Raw genomic sequence first — 11,448 nt, forward strand, 5'->3', positions numbered from 1 at the left:
GTTCTCTACTGGGTCACACCACCCTTCTTCCTCGTATGAATAATTACTGATACAGGGCAAAGCTGCCTGACAACTGACACTTAGCTGCTTCGTCAGGGGTATTAATGTTACCTGACAGATGCCGTGTACATTTTTTCCAGGAAATGCTGCTATTTTGTGCCACTTCAGCCTGCACTGCTGTTTGCACAGGTTTGCAGCTGGGTCCTACGGGCTGCCCGGTCCCAGGCTGCCCCACTGCCCAGTCCAGTGTAAATACATGGATGGGGGATTTTAGCAGGACAAGCGAGAGCGAGGGTTTGAGTGGTGTTTCTTTTTGGAAGCACTGAGATTCCCAAAGTGTACCTTTCCAAGATGTGAGTTGTGAATGGTGAGCAAAAAAATACAGGCAAATAATGATTTTTTATCTCACAGTGGTTTCTAAGCTTCATGTGAACATTATCTAGATCATTTTTTAGACCACATCAACAGCTGCTCACACTCAATGGAACCCTATGGCACCCAAATCTCTTCTCAGTCAGACCACCAGAAACACCGTGGACCTCAGCATGGTTGCGCAGCAGCTACACTAATCCCCACCACTTTCAGAGCATCATCTCCCAGAAGGAAACCTTCATAGATGTGTGCCAGGAACTCATCTCAAACCTCTACTGCCCCTTGCACTGCAGACTCCCAGAGAGCTTGTACATGGAGCCTGTGAAAGGCGTCTCTGGGTGCACCATGGGCTGGAACACCTCAGCGACAGCCACATCATGGGATCTCAGCTCTGCAGGGGACACCTTCTGCTGGACAGCAGCACCAGGATGAAGGGGATTTGGCCTTCAACTCTGCTGGACCACTGGGAAGGGAGAGTAACAACCATTGCTTTTCCCAAACAGAGAGACCTGAGCTTTAGTTTGTTAATACCCAGAAGGGAGGCATTACCTGCGGGAACTCTCCATGTAAGCAGCCACTGGACCACAAAGTCTCATCTGCTGAGCAACTAGGAGTGAAGCAAATCAAGACACTTATCTCTCTTAAATACAGATATTGATTACCACAGTTCATTAAGTCAGAAGTTTCCTCAAATTATGCCATGATATCTTGCTCTGGAGATAGGTTTTGTCCCTAACTTTGCTGCCAGGAAAGTGGGCATCCTTTCCAGAACTCATTCAGCCTTATATTTTGCTCCCCTCCTGGAACAAATACAAAGGGGGGGATGGATGAATGCTTCATAGAAATCAATTTTCAACAGCCCTGTGGAAGTGTGGGAGTACAAATGTCTGACATCCCCCTGCATAGCTTCAAGCATCCTCAGGCCCATCTACTGCTTATGGCTTCATCATCAGCCTGTGCTAACCTGAAATACCTTGAAATAGAAATGATTCATTTGTAAGAACTGTTGGCTCATGTTTCTTCTCTCAACCTGCTTTGAGCAAGAGAAGAGACTTTCAATAAAATAAAAAAATACCAAGAAAAGCATCTTTCACTGAAATGAAAGGCTTCAGCAAAGCTTTAAAATTCAAGAATAAAACAACACACTCACCAGAGCTAGAGGGGAGGAAAAGATTATAAAAAAGATATTTCAATTTCTGGCCAATTCTCTATTCATTGGTCATAGCATCTATTTTCCTTTCACAATCTCTTCTAGACATGGCCAACACTTCACCTGGACTTTCCAAGCTGTTTTCGTTGCTGGTTTTTAGCACCTCTTCCTCACTGCTGAACTATTCTGCAACACAGGAGTAGCAGTGCTGTGGTGGGGCATGCCCAAAGCCACCAGGTTTGGATTGCCATCACCTCCTCTGCTCTGCGTGGGGCCAGCCTAGCAGAAGCCAGTCCTTCACTCTACACTTCCACTACAGGATGGATTTTGCTCCCTCCCTCCCCTTCTCCATTTGGTGGGCAGGTTACCAAGCACAGGCCTCAGGAAAGCAAGACACAAGAGGTTTGTGCTTCGCTGGTTTTAAGCAAGTAAATAGCCCAACTCGAGCAGTGCAAGCAGCACAGAAACACATGTGGCCCTAGCACTGCTCTGCAGCACTGGGACTGAACTGATACTGTTTTTCTGGCAAAAATGGGTGTGTAAGATCACAACTGAAGTCATCATCTCAGAATGGAGATGCTGTCCAGGATGGATCCCTGCTCTGGACACTCTAGTATTTTCCAGGCACGCAGGCACAGGGAAGAGGAGCAGACAGAAAACACACACGTAAAAGTGTGGCCGCATCATTCACATAATCTCACCATCCACCTACTTCCCCACCAGCTGTTTCCAGCTCTCCCTTTTCAGCCCATTTGTCCTGGGACCAGCAGCTCCAGGAGACTCATGGCAGGGAACGTGTCCTCATGGAAGTCCACTACAGCAGCTACAAAGCAGCAAGAAAAACCCCAATTATTCCCATCTTCCCCTCTAGAGGATAACCGAGTTTGACACCTCAACTTCTACCAATGTTCAAGTAGGGAGAAAATAAGAAACTTATTTAAAGAAACAAATTCACTCTGTAAATGCTACGTGTGGCCAAACCAGATCTCACAAGGTATGTGGAACTGCTCCTCAGCTGGTACAAAGGATATTGATAAAGGATATTTGCTCAATGATAACAGCCCTGGGAAGTGAAAGCCAAGCCTTGTGACAAGGCAGAGATAAAAGTGATTTGAACTGAAAAAAAAGAGGGAGGAAAAAGGAAAAATCAAAAGAAAATTAAATGTCGTATTTTTCAACAGCATATTAATGGACATTGAATGGAGGCTGACGTTACACTGGAAAGCAAACCAATTTTTACCTTCATTCTGTCACTTAATGCTGTACTCTGACATATTTTTGTGGTGACTGAGTATTTCCCTGTGCTTTTTTCATCATGTGCAGCACCATCAGTGAAGGGAGTGGCATTTATCCATTCACATGGCCTGGAGGACACCTCTCTGCTTGCTTGGAGGGTGAGGGGGCAGTTGGAAGGGCAGAAAAGTGGTCCGCAGGGCTGGGGCAACACAAATGTCCTCTGCTCCAAAGCCAGAGCAGCAGGACAGGCGGTGGGGCTGGCAGACCCTGGGAAGGCGTTGCATGAGATGACATCTGCTCCACTCCAGTCATCCTTATGAACTGCGGCTGGAAAGGCACCAGGAGGAACATAGTTGTGTTTTGCTCCTCAAATTACTCTTCTCTTGCAGAAAGACTAGGCTACAAGCATACAGCTCATTATTTTCTCCTTATGAGTCTTTCCTGACCAAAGCCTAAATTGCCAAACAAGTGGCACAGGCTGCTATGTGTAAAACGACTTACCCCTTTTCCCTTTTATAGGAAGGGAACTGTTATAATTAAAAAGATTTTTTTTTTCATACTTAGATGAAAAAGCCCTTGTTATTCTGACAGTTTTAGCTGTATGTGTCAGAGCTTCTCCTCTCTTACCTTGGCTGAGCTAATCCTCCCATGGCCAGTTTGCTCCCACAGTTGCTTGGGTCCCAGTATGGCAAAGCCCCTATGCATTAAATGCTTACATTTCAGACTATGAGCTGCACTGACCTCTTCACAACCTCAGCGTTTGCTGTGAGCCTGAAGCAACCACAGCCAAATTGCTTGGCTTTACCAGAGCTCTGCTGGGGCAGGGATGAACAAACAAGCCTCCTGCATCCATGGCGTATCACCTATCCTGTTTCTTCTCTTCTTCATCTCAATGCTCTCTTCAATTATAAATATTTAAATTTGGATTATTTCTTTTTCCCTAACCCAAATGTCCCTTCACCTGCACAGCATAGGGAGTGAAAGTGAGCAAGGTTTCTCCATCATCAGGTTCTTCTGCAGCTACTTGGCAGGGTAGCACCAGGGAGGCTCCAGCAGGAGACCCTTCGGTCTAGGAAAAGAGATGAGAAGGATGGTTTGGTATCAACGATTTCCAAAACTTTAAAATCCAAATGCTTCAAGATTTATGCAATTATGACATTTAGCAGGAGCAGCATAAAAATAATACTTGTTTACACTTTCTGGAATAGAAAAAAGCCACCAACAGTGTGGTTTTTTTAATGGAAAATCATTTGTGTGAGTTCACAGAGGAAAACCACTCTCTTGTTCCTCCCCAGTTGCTGACCGCAGCTGGTCCACTGCCAGGTGCCCGTGGGGGACCAGCAGGAGCAGGCTCATCCCCTGCTCCCTCAGAAGACGTCCCCCACCTGTTTGTCTGCACTGGGGGTCTACGCCCCTGCACTGCACCCCGCTACAGGTGGTTCTCCCCACTGCCCTTTTTTGTGGCCTACAAACAGACATCACTGAGCTTTGCTGCCGCAGAAAGCCCATCGAGCATCTGTCCCATCAACTTCTTCAGGAAAACCAAAGTCAAAGGAGGTACTGACCCTGCTGGACTGTGGGAACCCAGTACAAAAGGGGACTGAATCTTTAGAAATTGCAAGGATTATGGCACCTTCTCCTGAAGCATCTGGATGGATCCACAAGCCAGTTGCCATCTTTGCTGAGCCGTGTACAGTGCAAGGTGAAAAACCAGCATGATGAGAGCCTGCCGTTTGCTATCATCCCAGATGGCTAAAGGGAGCAGCGAGAAAAATTGGTTTTGATTTTTAACTTCTTCAAGAGCCTTAAGAAAAATAGAAAAAAGACAGGCGCAGGGAGTGGAGAGGCAGCAAAGAGCAGCGTGCGAAGGTAGAGCGACAGGAGGATGAGTCAGTGTGAGCAGGCTGGGGCGAGGGCTGTGCGTGGGACTGGGGGAGCAGGCACGCAGGCGGGCATGGCGTCGGCACAGCCCCGCAGGTCAGGGAGGCTGCTGGCGAGCGCGGCACGCCCCGGCGCCTTCTTGCTTGGGGTCCTCGCAAAACGCATCTTCCTGAATTGCCATGGGAAGAAAAAAATTGTATAGTAATAATAAAACCTGATTTTACACAAAACTAGAAAGCAGAAAACTCTGGCAGTTAATGGTTTTGGACTCCATCCTGCATCCTAAATCTTGGGCAACTCTGCCATCATCTCAACCTGGTTTTAAACCTACATTGCTTCTCCCATGGGATACAAAACCCTCCTGCCCAGGTGCATGGCCACCACAGCCTGGTCCAGGGGTGAACCTTTTGGGGAGCAGCCCTGACTCCAGTGAGAGCCTCCAAGCAGCAGAGGGCTCAAAATGCCCAGCCCTCAACCCCCTTGAAATAACTTTCCAGATTGAGCGATCATTGTAATTAAAATGGAGTCAAGTGTCATGGTGGCGCAGCAGCTAAATTACAGGTCTGAGAGGTGGGGAAAGGCATGCATCTGACTGCCTGACAGTCAAAGATGGTAAATGAAACTTTGAGCACCCATTCACTGTAATTGCACCCCAATTCGAGAACAGACAGGAATAGAAATTTGCCTCCAAATACATCGCATTGCAATTTCATTTCTCTTTTTCTAATCCATAGTTCAAAATGCAAGTATTTTAAATTATGATTGGTGATAGCTCTGTAGACCAGAGATTGTTGAAAATTAAAAGGGTAAATAAAAAGCTACATAATAAGTAAATCTGGACTATCTCCAGCAACTTATATTCCATTAATTTGCTTGCAGGCGGTGTCCTAGGAACTGCAGCAAGCAAGGTGAGTACCAGGGTAGCTGAAACTGTCAGAGTTCCCTCACCTCTGTCAGGACATCCATCACTCAGCCTGAAGGTCGCCCAACTCATCACAGGGTGGCTATCCTTCTGCAGGCAGGGATAACTGGCTGCAAAGGTATCGGACTGGGCAATCATTTCAGCGACACCTTGTTTAGCTGCAAAGAGCAAATTGTTGCACCCAGGACTTCTCTAGAAATGAAGTGAGATTTGGGTGCTGGAGCTGATGGGGGCCGTGTCGGCGGTGGCCACGCACAGCTCTGACGACACTCGGCAGAGGACAGTCGCACACGCCAGAAAATGCTGCAACTGCGTGGGCAGTGTATGCTACAGTGGACACATTTAGAAGCACTTATACTGACACTTTTAAAAATACATTAATTTTACACATCTACTACTTCAAGAGGTTGGGTTGGTTTTTTTTAATTATTCAAAATAACACCCTTTCTCGCTGTTAAAATGTGCTCTGTGTAGCAATCAGAGTGAAGAGCAATCCTTCAGTCCCTTGTCTGTGCAGAACATCTCCAAAAAAACCCAAAAAACCCCAAACCAATAAATTATAAATCCTCCCTTCCATGAAGCAACCATCTGCTTGAAGAAGGAAATCCCCACTATGCATGTCGCTTTGCAGGGCCAGCTCAGGGGGTGCAGGGAAGATAGTAGGAATCTACCAAGGAATATCTCAAAAAAGACCCATAAAATTTCTTTATTAAAATACCACTGACGACTTCTGGTGGAAACCACCCATGCCTAAGAAGTTGTCTGGAGCACACAGGTAATCCTGAACTTGCAGATGTGCGAAGCCTGGAAATGTGCAGGAACCTACCGGTAGGATCTGGGAGGACATCTCCTCTGGGAGCTGTGTTTCGGCACAAGATCCTCATGGCTCATGAGATAGCTGAGCCACTTGCCCCCATTAGCAGCAAAGCTAATTACAATTCATCATTAAATGCAAAAGCAAAATACATAGGGAAATATTTCCCTCTAATCTCATTTTTACAGACTGGCAAATCTGGGCTTGGAGGATGACTTTTAAATTTTTTCCCCCAAAACCACTCAAAAGTTACTAACAGACTGCAGTGAGTTGATACTATGAATTAAGTCAGCAGCGCTGTTACATGGAAATCAAGCTTAAACATCAAAAGCACAGATATCAATCCCAAGCAGGTATCTGCTATCACTGATCTCTCACCCAGGTCATGTGCAGAGATTTAGATGGGTACACAGGCTTGTGGCCACAATATTTGCATTTTGTTTGTCATTTATTGAATGAGGGCTTTATTGTTTTATTTATTTTAATCAGATTTCTCTCATGCCATGCAGACTTATCAATTCTGAGTGGCAGGACATGGAAGAGCAATATCTAAAAATAGCAGCAAGGAAAAGAGTTTCGCTTTATTTCCCCCCCAAAAGCTTCCATATGGGACTGCCAAGAGGTGGGGTCCCACGGGATGGGGTGGGCAAGCCAGTGTAACATGGGTGCTAGTGCCAGTGCAGGGGGGAGCCTGAGGCCAACAGTGAAGGAGCCAAATGTAGGTCCTTCAGAGGCAGCTAATTGCAAGCGGTTTGCATTCAATGTGAAGGCAGAGGTACAGCCCTAGCGCAGGCTTTCTGGACTGGAGTACCGGCATCATGTCACAACTGGGATCCAGCACCAGCATTTAGAAGTAATAGTGAAGGGCACCATAAAAAAAAACCACTGCCTTTAGCTTTTCTGTGAGCTCTGGGCATGATCATAGTCCCACAGAAGTATGTGGGCGTTTTGCAACTATTCCCAGTCAATGTAGATCTGTTCTCCTCTCCTTGTTCCCTTACCAGCTCTATTTGGCACCCCTTCCTCCTCCTGATTTCCTTCCCTGGTAGGAGTTTGCTGGGGTCAGCACCCACAGCCCAGGGCATGGGCTTCGCCAGCTATCCCATGCCCTCCTCAGGGTGTGCACAGCAGCTGGAAACCATCCAGTTCCCAGCAAGCAGCCGTCCAACTTGTCTCCCAAATCAGCAGGGATAACTGGCTCCTGGAGCGGAGCATCCAACGGGGAACGCCCGCCGGCCCCTGAGCTGCCGGGAAGGAGCTATTTGGGAGTGCTGTCTTTGAAATCTGCGCCTTTAAATTCATTTTACTATTACAGTCATTTCGCTAACTACTTAATTGCAGCCATCTATCTGCGTCTGTCTCGGTCCGACACCCACAGATGCAGCCACCCACGCAGCCACCCACGCCGGCCCACGCTCTGACTCATGCTCCGAGCCGCTGTCGAAAAAACCCCGCTCCCTGCCGAACGCAAACGCTCTCTTCAAACGTGTGTTGCTACTTTGATCTATTTCCATAGATTCCTGTGAGTCATCTGATCCGTCTCTGATCTAAACCCAGTAGACTAGAGCCTACATGTATGTTGTTTTGCATGAATTTGACTTTCACGAAGAACTGACCCTGCTGTAAAGGCACAGGCATGCGAGAGCAGAAGATTCCTGGGAACTCCTTCCAGGAGTGAATTACTTGCTTATACAAAAGTAGCAGCAATTATTTCCTATTTAAAAAGTCCTATTGTGCTCTAAAACAAAAACACACACACACATATATACACACATATACACACACGCATATATTTATGCACATATATATGTAGTGGGTATAGCATTATTCAGAGATACAAGGTCACAGCAATGCTCCAAAACCCTTTGCATGAAATCCCCTCACAGTGCTTTACCACAGCCTTTTCCCACCCCTACCGGCTTGATACCCTCTCCCTCACTTTGCAGATGGCAACATGGTGGTGCCAAACCTCAATGTGCCCATTTCAGCAGGGGCAGGAGCCAGCCTGCCACTAGCAGCACAACGTAAGGCGGTGGGAACGATCAGTCCTGGGCACCTTGGGGGATGTGCGATTTGGGTGCTGTCACAGAGGAAAGCAGTAAGGACACCCAGGCTACCCCTGTGACACCACACTCAGAGACTTCACATCTACTGTCTGGCAGATTTGTGGTCCCTCATGATCTCAAATCCCAACAGCTGTGCCCCAGGAGCACCCAAATTCTTCCCAAGTGGGTATTTCTGCCCAGCAATCTATCCGCACGTAGTACTTATGAATCCACAAAAGCCATCAGGGAACATTTTTGAGACCTCAGTCTCTCCAAGCCACAGTGTAGTCTGGGGGGGATACTGACATGTGTGCCTGTGGATACTCAGGGGATGCTCGTTCCCACCTGGATGCTCTTTGCCAGGTCACGCCAGCCTGTGCCTGAGCTGACTCCCTGCCCCTCCGCTCCCAGCAGGCGAGACTGCTGGCTAGGCCTGCCCTTCACCTTGCAGATGTACCCTCTGCCCTCATCCGCCTGCAGATATTGCTGCTAAACCCGCTGTTATTATTCTCTTTGCCACAGCCTCTCTACGTGCAGCAGGCAGACAAGATCACTCCCCAAACGCTTCGCGGGCATGTAGCAGATGGCGCCTGTCACTAAAAGCAAATAAATGCTTTGGTGCCCTGATTTATCTGCACAAATATCACCTGAATTATCGAGGACAGGAGGCCCAGTTAGAAATGCCTTTCTTAGTGGATTTGTACTCGGTGGTAAAAGGCACTGAGCACATCGAGTTCATGATGTTACAGAGTGTATGTTAGATTATTATTGATAGCTTATTTGGATTTGCACAGATGCATCTGAAATATAATTTAAAGAAAAAAAAAGAAGCCAGATGGGTTTCATGAAGTTGTCACAAGAATCATTCCAAGACACGCCTCAAATGCTAAATATTAAGAAAAAGTATAGATGTGAAACTTGGAGCCTACACCTGAGCTTCCTGAAGTCGGTGGCAAAGCTCCCATCACCTCCCTGCAAGAAGAGAGCTGCAGGCATGCAATGAGAGATGGGAAACCCAGGGCCAAATTGCTTCCTTTTGCTCCCTGGGTATGCATCCAGATTAACTCCCTTCTGCACAGCAGATTAGCAACTGAAAGCTGAATCTTGCTGCTAGGTTCAAGCCTTCCCAGTGGCTGAGGCTTGGGCTTACCCTTTTATTTTCCCCATCCATCCTTCTAACATGTCTCAGCTTTGCCATCCCACCTGGCACCAGTGCAGTGGGGAGTATCCGTGCACATCCATCTCTCCTGCCAAAGCACAGCCGAGTTGTAAGGCAGCTCCAGGAGCTGGAGGTTTGTTTAAACAAAGTCAGCGGGGCCAGACACTCACTGCACTCGGCATGGCTGATCTCAGCTCTCCCCAGCAGCCAGCGAGAGAGGCAGCACCACAACATCCATGCATCATGGGGAACACTCTGCCGGGGTGGAGTGGGATGATTATTATTTTAAATATCTTGGACTAGCGAAACACTGATTTCAGTTGGATAATTTGTCACAGGAATAACATCTGCTTCAGGAGGGTGACCATTCCTTACTTCAAAATACAGCTGTGCCCCAATCCTAGACACCCCAAAAAGTGCCAAAAATAGGCTGAGTGGCCCAGGAAGCACAGCAGGGCTCAGCAGCCAGGGGTAACACCCCAGAAGGCTTTTTTTTTTTCCCAGGAAATGCATAATTATGTAGCACTTCAGTACTGAACAATCCCTTCTCCCATTTTTCCCTGCTTGTTTTTATTCATTTTCTTTCATTTTGTTTTTGTTTGTTTTCAGGAAAACCGGGGGAGGAGGAAGAGAAAGGGGTAGAAAAAACATTGCGTGATTTGATTTCAATTGCATTGCGCTTTCCACATGCTTTTTTATGCTTGACAGGAGCGATGTGTGCAAGTCTGAGAGAACAACACATTTCACCAGCCTAAAAAATATTACCTTGGGCTTAATCCAAATTTTCACCAGCTTCACTGGAAGTTGAATCAAGTCTTTTAAGTAGCCAGAGCTGCAACCTGTGATACCAGGGGTTTTAACAAAAATAAAAGACATTTTATGGCAACTTAAGTCTCAACAGTCTCAAATACTTTTAGCATGTTGATGTCCATCAGTGCTGCTGAGCATTGTGCTCAGGAAGCCGCATGCAGCCCTTCCTGGTTCCTTGCAATGCTTCTGAGCGGGAAGCGGTAAAGCGATGAAAGCTCAAAAGGGAGATTTTTTATTTGCCAGGTCTATAGATGATATGCAATATATTAGTAGAATTGAAAAGAATCATAAAAACACATGGCAACTACCTGTTTTCCCTTCTAATTCCTAACACATCAGCTTTCAGCAATGCACTCTGGAGGAGCTGCTGTTAAAACATGGCTGTTTATTCAATTATTTCCATATGCGTCTTATTTATTTAAGATCAAGACAAATACTATTCGCATGCCTGTTTTTGTGGCATTAATCATCTCCTGGATCTTGGGCTCCCGGGGATGCAGGAGGTGGAAGGAACGTGACAGCCACACGCATGGGAGGGTGGGCGTGGGGGTGGGTGTTTGCCTGTTGGAGCAGAGGTTTGCAGCAAGGCAGCATGAATGTTAAGATTCAGAGCCTTCTCAGGGTCTTGCACAACTCTCCCAGCTTGTTTATAAATTATTCTTTTTAAAATACCTTTTCTTCGCAAATCAAACTTTATTTCCAAAGATGCATATTGCTGGGGTTTGGGGATGAACCTCTTGGGATAAGACGAAATATTTGTTTCTCTTGGTGGAGGGTGATACATTTGTGGTCTTTGAAAACCTACTTTAAGGCTTGCCTCTGCACTGTGGCTGTAGCATCTTGGCACTTGATTGCTCTCACCACAATCCCTCCCTCTCCATTCAGAGTCACTGAAAGCACTTTGGCCACATCTGAACTAAGGAACATTTGTTCCCACTCACTACAGCACAGGGTAAAAGCTGTACATCAAGAAACAACATCAGTACAGTGTGCAAAAATCCAGTCAACATAGCCTTTAAGGCAGGTGTGTAAGCAGGGGCATGGCTGGCACCACTCACA

This window comes from Mesitornis unicolor, unplaced genomic scaffold (assembly GCF_000695765.1).
Source record: "Mesitornis unicolor isolate BGI_N332 unplaced genomic scaffold, ASM69576v1 scaffold12569, whole genome shotgun sequence".
NCBI lineage: Eukaryota > Metazoa > Chordata > Aves > Mesitornithiformes > Mesitornithidae > Mesitornis > Mesitornis unicolor.